Consider the following 7,852-nt stretch of genomic DNA (forward strand, 5'->3'; position numbering starts at 1 on the left):
GACATAAGGCCTGGACAAACGGGCAAAGCAATTTAGGACAAACAATTGTAGGAACATAAGGCCTGGACTGACAGGCAAGGCAGTCGAGGACAGAGGTCAATCCCATCTAGGGACATAAGGCCCTGGACGAACAGGCACAGTAGTCGAGGACAGAGGTCAATCAGATCTAGGGACATAAGGCCTGGACGAACAGGGAAAGCAATCGAGTTCAAACATTTGTAGGAACACAAGGCCTGGACTGACAGGCAAAGCGGTCGTGGACAGAGGTCAATCTCATCAAGGAACATAAGGCCTGGATGGACAGGCAGAGCAATCAGGGCCAAACACTTGAAGGAAAACAAGTCCAGGTCTGACAGGCAAAGCAATCGAGGACAGAGGTCAATCCCACCTAGGGATATAAGGCTTGGATGAACAGGCAAAGCAATCGAGGTCAAAAACTTGTAGGAACACAAGGCCTTGACGGACAGGCACAGCACTCAAGGACAGAGGACAATCCCACCTAGGGACATAAGGCCTGGATGGCCAGGCACAGCAGGTTTTTATTTTTTTAGTTTATATTCCTATTTTCAAAAGTTTCCAGCACTTTATAGTTGATTACACTCAGGTACTGTAGGTATTTCCCTATCCCCAGAGGGCTTACAATCTAAGTCAAACCCTTGTAGGAACACAAGGCCTGGACGGACAGGCACAGCAGTCGACAACAGAGGTCAATCCTACCTAGGGACATAAGGCCTGGACGAACAGGCAGAGCAATCGAAGTCAAACACTTGTACGAACACAAGGCCTGGACTGACAGGCAAAGCAGTCGAGGTCATACACTTGTAGGAACACAAGGCCTGGATGGACAGGCAGAGCAATCGAGGTCAAAACTTGTAGGAACATAAGGCCTGGATGGACAGGCACAGTAGTTGAGGACAGAGGTCAATCCCACCAAGGGACATAAGGCCTGGACGAACAGGCAAAGCAATTGAGGTCAAACACTTGTAGGACCACAAGGCCTGGACGGACAGGCAGAGCAATCGAGGAGAGAGGTTAATCCCACCAAAGGACATAAGGCCTGGAAGAAGAGGCAAAGCAATCGAGGTCAAACACTTGTAGGATCATAAGGCCTGGACGGACAGGCAGAGCAATCGAGGTCAAACACTTGTAGGAACACAAGACCTGGACAGGCAGGCACAGCAGTTTTTTGTTTTTTTAATTTATTTATAATCCTATTTTCAAATGTTTCCAGCACTTCATAGTCAATTACACTCTGGTACTGTAGGTATTTCCCTATCCCCAGTGGGCTTACAATCTAAGTCAAACCCTTGTAGGAACACAAGGCCTGGACGGACAGGCACAGCAGTCGAGGACAGAGGTCAATCCCACCTAGGGACATAAGGCCTGGATGAACAGGCAAAGCAATCGAGGTCAAACACTTGTAGGACCTTATGGCCTGGACGGACAGGCAGAGTAATCGAGGTCAAACACCTGTAGGAACACAAGGCCTGGACAGGCAGGCACAGCAGTCGAGGAGAGAGGTTAATCCCATCAAAGGACATGTCTGGACGAACAGGCAAAGCAATCAAGGTCAAACACTTCTAAGAACATAAGGCCTGGACGGACAGGCAGAGCAATCGAGGTCAAACACTTGTAAGAACATAAGGCCTGGACGGACAGGCATAGCAATCGAGGTCAAACACTTGTAAGAACACAAGACCTGGACGGACAGGCACAGCAGTCGAGGACAGAGGTCAATCCCACATAAGGACATAAGGCCTGGGCGAACGAGCAAAGCAATTGAGGTCAAACACTTGTAGGAACATAAGGCCTGGACTGACAGGCAAAGCGGTCGAGGGCAGAGGTCAATCCCACCAAGTGACATAAGGCCTGGACGGACAGGCAGAGCAATCGAGGTCAAACACTTGTAGGAACACAAGGCCTGGACTCACAGGCAAAGCAGTCGAGGACAGAGGTCAATCCCACCTAGGGACATAAGGCTTGGATGAACAGGCAAAGCAATAGAGGTCAAAAACTTGTAAGAACATAGAAACATAGAAACATAGAAATGACGGCAGAAGAAGACCGAATGGCCCATCCAGTCTGCCCAGCAAGCCTCACACATTTTTCTCTCATTCTTATCTGTTTCTCTTAGCTCCTTGTTCTATTCCCCTTCCACCCCCACCATTAATGTAGAGAGCAGTGATGGAGCTGCATCCAAGTGAAATATCTAGCTTGATTAGTTAGGGGTAGTAGGGGCAGTAACCGCCGCGATAAGCAAGCTACACCCATGCTTATTTGTTTTACCTAGACTATGTTGTACAGCCCTTGTTGGTTTTTTTTTTTTTTTTCTGCTCCCCTGCCGTTGAAGCAGAGAGCCATGCTGGATATGCATTGAAAGTGAAGTATCAGGCACATTTGGTTTGGGGTAGTAACCGCCGTAACAAGCCAGCTACTCCTCGCTTTGTGATTGCGAATCCTTTTTTTCTTCACCCCTGTCGTTGAAGCTATGCAGGATATGCGTGAAGCATCAGTTTTTTGTTTTTGTTTTTTCCCCTGCCGTTGAAGCAGAGAGCTATGCTGGAAATGCGTGATGTATCAGTCTTTCTCCCATGCCGATGAAGCAGAGAACCATGCTGGATATGCATGGAAAGTGAAGTATCAGGCATATTTGGTTTGGGGTAGTAACCGCCGTAACAAGCCAGCTACTCCCCGCTTTTTGAGTGCGAACCCTTTTTCTTCTCCCTTGCCGTTGTAGCAGAGAGCTCTGCTGGATGTGTGAAGTATCAGTTATTCTTCTCCCCTGTCATTGAAGCAGAGAGCTATGCTGTATATGCATTGAAAGTGAAGTATCAGGCATATTTGGTTTGGGGTAGTAACCGCCGTAACAAGCCAGCTACTCCCCTCTTTGTGAGTGCAAATCCTTTTTTCCATTACCTCTTGCTGTTGAAGCTTAGAGCGATGTAGGAGTCACAGTAAGCATGTGTATGTTTATTTAATAAGGGTATTGTGTCAATAGCCATCATTCTGGCGAGTCACCCACTCTTCATTGGCGGCCTCTTGACTTTATGGATCCGCAGTGTTTATCCCACGCCCCTTTGAAGCCCCTTTGAACACAAGGCCTTGATGGACAGGCACAGCAGTCAAGGACAGAGGTCAATCCCACCTAGGGACATAAGGCCTGGATTGCCAGGCACAGCAGTTTTTTATTTTTTTAATTTATTTATATTCCTATTTTCAAAAGTTTCCAGGACTTCATAGTCGATTACACTCAGGTACTGTAGGTATTTCCCTATCCCCAGAGGGCTTACAATCGAAGTCAAACCCTTGTAGGAACACAAGGCCCTGACGGACAGGCACAGAGGTCGATGACATTGTTCAATCCCACCTAGGGACATAAGGCCTGGACGGACAGGCAGAGCAATCGAAGTCAAACCCTTGTAGGAACACAAGGCCTGGATGGACAGGCACAGTAGTTGAGGACAGAGGTCAATTCCACCAAGGAACATATCGCCTGGACGAACAGGTATTTCCCTAACCCCAGAGGGCTTACAATCTAAGTCAAACCCTTGTAGGAACATAAGGCCTGGACAGACAGGCACAGCAGTCGAGGACAGAGGTCAATCCCACCTAGGGACATAAGGCCTGGACGAACAGGCAAAACAATCGAGGTCAAACACTTGTAGGAACACAAGGCCTGGACGGAAAGGCACAGTAGTTTAGGACAGAGGTCAATCCCACCAAGGAACATATGGCCTGGACGAACAGGTATTTCCCTATCCCCAGAGGGCTTACAATCTAAGTCAAACCCTTGTAGTAACATAAGGCCTGGACAGACAGGCACAGCAGTCGAGGACAGAGGTCAAGCCCACCTAGGGACAGAAGGTCTGAATGGACAGGCAAAGTAATGGAGGTGAAACCCTTGTAGGAACATAAGTCCTGGACAGTGGAAGGTCAGGCACAGTGTTTGAGGTCAGGTACATGTGCTGCAGTACTTATATTATCTGGAGCATAGGAGGCAGTTGTTGCTGCTGCAAGGCTTTCAATTGCTTTTATTCATCTTGCCATTCACAGGGAAAATTTGGAAAGCCAAGCAAAGGTAGGTTTACTTTCAAAAACAATAGCATTTCCATCAACTCTGGTGCCAGCCTTGAGCGGTGAGGACTCATGATATCCCCTGTCATTGAAAAGACACGTTCACTGGGCACACTGGTTGGTGGACATGATACATATCGCTGAGCCACTTTGGCTAGGTGTGGCCAGACAGTGGACTTGTGTGCCCAATATGCCAGCGGATCTGTCTGCATGTTCTCTATCGGCTCTCAGAGATACCATGTCACTGACAGCTGTGCTGGTGTCCCCTTTGCTTGGGCGGGCTGAGAGTCACTCATGCCAGCTGCTTTTTCTCTCGCCCATCGCACAGCAGATGAATTTTTATGGGCATCATGCCTTGGGGATTCTGAAGTGGAGGAGGAGGTACTATCTGTCGCTAACACAGCACTGCTGCTCCAGCTTGGGCTAGCAGCACAACTCTCTGAAGTGCCTGCTGTTTCCACCTCTGCTTCAAGCCTAATCTGTCTCTGCCTATGGTGCTCCTGTTCACGGACTTTTACTAACAGCAGGTCCTTCACCAATATGAGACAATCGTACTGTAGGGCGAGTTTCCCTTTCACACGGGGATCACAGACTGTGGCGAGCATGTAAGTGTGGTCTTGCATTAAAGGGTTTAATCTCTCTTTACCCTGGTGCTGCAAAACGCCCAGACAAACCAGCACCTCAACTGTCATTTCCTCTTCCTGTTTAAAGGCCTCCATATGTTCATCCAGGAGATGAACTATAGGGATGATGTCTGCCAAGGTGGCACTTCTGGAACTCAGCTCCTCCGTGACATCCTTGAAGGGCTGCAGGATTTTTACCAGCTGACTCATGACTAACCAATCATGATGCCCTAGGGGATTCTGCACACCTATGTCCATTGTACCAGAAAGTTCATGAAGGGGTGTTTGCAGCTCCATTAACCTCTCCAGCATCATAAAGGTGGAATTCCACCGGGTGGCAATGTCTTGAATGAGACGCTTGTGAGGCATCTCCATGTCTGCTTTTGTCTGAGAACCTGCCCTGCCTTGACATTTCTGCGGAAGTGCGCTGCTATGTTCCTGCACTTCTGTATTAACCTATGCAGGTATTGGAATCCAACCCCAGAGCTGACTTCACTACCAAGTGCAGAGTGTGTGCAAAACCGGATGTTCTTAAAGCACCCGTCGTTTATTGCCTTAACCATGTTTGCACCATTGCCTGTGACAAAGAACCCTGCCTGAGTTTTCCTGTCTCACTGGTGTAGTTGCCAGCCCACCAGCCTTTGTCTTATGCATGCTAGAATATTGGCTGCGGTATGGGCCTGGTCTGTCAGGTGGGTGTGCAGTAAAGCCCACCTCCACCCTGATACTTGTTCAGTAATAGAGTTGCTGGCTCCCCTGCCTCAGCCAGGTCCCACCAGTGTGCTGTCAGAGAAAGGTAAGAGTGTGCAGCATTCATGGCGGTTCAGATATCGCAGGTGAAATGCACTCTCCCTTCTGCCTTAGCTAGCAGTGCTTGCATGCGACTGCGACACTGCTTGTTCAAGCTGGGGATGACCTTTCTACTAAATGTGGTTTGGAGGGGACTTTGTAATTTGGAAGTACGACCTTCAGAAAATGCTTGAAACCCACATTCTCCACTAACTGCAAGGGCTGGTCATCAAGGGCAATCATTTCCCCAATGGTTCTGGTTACAACTTTTGAGGCTGCCTGCCTCCTACCCTGGGATAGTGTTACCACACTCCACCCCATTTCCTCCATGGTGGGTTGTCGCTTCTGCCACATGTCAGGGGGTTGCTGGCCTGTCACCTGACTGCTAGAAGGGGATGAGAGCGTGGGCTGATTCTGCTGCTTTTGAACCACTGCACACTGCTTGGAAGGGGTCTCCTGATGGTACTGCCACCATCCCCAGATGGCAGTAATCTTGTTAGGTGTTGCTTCTTCATATGATGGTTCATGCCAAAATTAGATAGATGTCCCATTTGCTTGCCTCTGCTAATATCCCTGGCACAGTAATTACACCGAGCAAAACGTGGGTCTTCCATCACTTTAAAGTGGCTCCAGATCGCAGATGTCTTTCGTGATCCTCCCCTCTCTAAAGCCTTGGGGGTGGAAGTTGCCACTGGAGCTGAGATAGTGGGTGTACCCTGAGAAGCAATGCCAAAGGCCTCAGTCACACTCTGTGCCTGCGCTGACTGCTCTTCCTCCTCCTCATCATCACTTTCATCTCTTCCCTGCTGCACTGAAGTGGAGGCTAAGACAGGACTAACTGATCCTCCCGAAGATTCTTCACCTATTACTTCTTCCGTTTCTGATGAGACTCCCACACAAGAAGATTCTTCATCTGAATCAGAAGCAAACAGTGACTGCGCTACCTTGTCAATGCTGTGTTAGTCGAGACTTCTGTCCCCCTGCTGCTTTTGGGTGTCGACATTTTGTCTGGCATGACTCTGCCTCCCCTTCCCTCACCTCCAAAACTACAGGGCCAGAAACTTGTGGTGGCGATGGCAATGCATCATGGTCAGATTTCATTTTTTTCAGGATGGAACTGCCAGCCCCTACAAAGAATTTAGATTGCAACAGGTGCCTTTTTAAATTTACTGGGGGAGTTGCACTAGTGTCTTTTGAAGTGCCTCCTCTGCCAGTCCCAGTCACTCGACTACATCTAGCTTTCCCTGACATTATGGATTTAATATCACTGAGTAGTGCCTACCCACTGCCCACTATCACGGTGCCTTGCTATGCATTAATGTAAGGTGTGGTGTGCACACAGACGCTACTTGCTTGTAAGCACAAAAGAGGCAGACTGGGGATTTCACTGCACAGACCGTCCCAATAATAAGGTTCAGTCTGTTAAACTAACCACTACCAGTGAAGCCCAGTGCATAGAGAGACTAAGTGACTTGAATTAAAAAAACTCAGTTTAAAAAAGCTGGAATTTTTGTCACTCCAGAAACAGCCAGCCACAACACCCTAATGGTGAGTGCTAGCTGCTTCTCTCCCTGGCACAGCGTCTCAGTCAGATCACCTAAATAAACAGCTTGGAACAAACAGAAACAGGACTAGCTGGCACTGGCACTGGAGCAAAATAAAGAATAATTAGCTTTTTCTTTCTCTTTACTAACTAGCCTCCTTACACCAAGCCCACCTCCCCACAGCACCGCTGTAAAGAAAATGCATGGCTCATCAGTAAAATCCACAGAGAGCACTGAATAACAGCGCGATTGGCTGCATTCAGTGCATTTCACAAAATGTCAGCGCTGATACGCTGCATTCCGGAATCCATGCTGACCTATCTGACCCTTTCCTGTGAGTCTCAGTGACTCACAGGAAAGGGTCGGACAGGTCGGCATGGATACCGGAATTTAAGGCATGGGCGCTGCCATTTTGTGAAATCATAGCTAGCTATTAGCTAATGGGGGCGAAGAAAAGCGCGCGCCGTGGGGTGCACCGAATTAGATGGATAATAAGTTTTATAAATGGGCAGACGCAATGCATTTCGCCTCCCCACGTATATAATGAATAGTGCAAGATACGCTGCAGATCGCCAATACGGTGAAAACGAATGCACACCCCTAATCATTACTGCACTGCCAAATTGCTTAGCTTCCCTGATCTCTCTTAGCATTTCATCATCTGTCTGATCATTTTGGCTAGGTGGATGGTAGTATACTCCTATCACTATACTCTTACCCAACACACATGGGATTTCTACCCATATAGATTCTTCTGAGCACATAGTCTCTTGTATGATCTTTATCCCGTTGGACTCTATACCCTCCCAGACATAAAGTGCC

The sequence above is a fragment of the Rhinatrema bivittatum genome, chromosome 6 (assembly GCF_901001135.1).
Source record: "Rhinatrema bivittatum chromosome 6, aRhiBiv1.1, whole genome shotgun sequence".
NCBI lineage: Eukaryota > Metazoa > Chordata > Amphibia > Gymnophiona > Rhinatrematidae > Rhinatrema > Rhinatrema bivittatum.